The sequence below is a fragment of the Haliaeetus leucocephalus genome, unplaced genomic scaffold, assembly GCF_000737465.1.
Source record: "Haliaeetus leucocephalus isolate CR32 unplaced genomic scaffold, Haliaeetus_leucocephalus-4.0 Scaffold577, whole genome shotgun sequence".
Taxonomy (NCBI): Eukaryota; Metazoa; Chordata; class Aves; order Accipitriformes; family Accipitridae; genus Haliaeetus; species Haliaeetus leucocephalus.
Genome location: NW_010973013.1, coordinates 7,413,236 through 7,413,614, shown reverse-complemented (window position 1 = coordinate 7,413,614; position 379 = coordinate 7,413,236). Strand labels below are relative to the sequence as shown.

Here is a 379-nt window from a genome sequence, read left to right as displayed (position 1 = left end):
CGGGAGGTGGCGCGCGCACCCGCCGGCGGGGCCGAGGCGGCGGCGGCGGCCATGTTGGATTTAAAGGGGCTGCGCCGCTGAGGGAGGAGGGCGGTGCCGGCTCCCGCCCTGCCCCACCTCCGTCGTACCGGGACTTCGACCGGAACAGTTCGACCGCGTCGCGGCGGCTCCCCCCGCCGCTACCGAGACCTCACACCGAGCAGGTTGTTGGACGGGCGGGGTCGTGGTGCTCGGGACTCGGTCGTTTCTCCGGCCCGACGCGCGGGGCCCGTGGGGTGGGGTGGTCCTCGGTGTGTGTGGGGGAGCAACGGGAGAACGGTGGGACCCCCACGGGGGAACCCCTGACGTGGAACCGGGCCTGGGGGGGGGGGGGGGGGGG

The 379-nt window shown here is 75.7% G+C and overlaps 1 protein-coding gene across 7 annotated transcripts in view; it reads left to right on the top strand.

The window, feature by feature from the left end:
* The first annotated feature begins 22 nt into the window (after positions 1-22).
* The window catches only part of KLC4 (kinesin light chain 4), a 25,740-nt gene continuing 25,383 nt past the window's right edge, over positions 23-379 (top strand). For all 7 annotated transcript variants that reach the window (XM_010577832.1, XM_010577833.1, XM_010577835.1 and 4 more), the window contains exon 1: positions 23-203. The gene's annotated coding sequence lies outside the window, so the exon portion shown is untranslated. The remainder of the gene's footprint in view (positions 204-379) is intronic.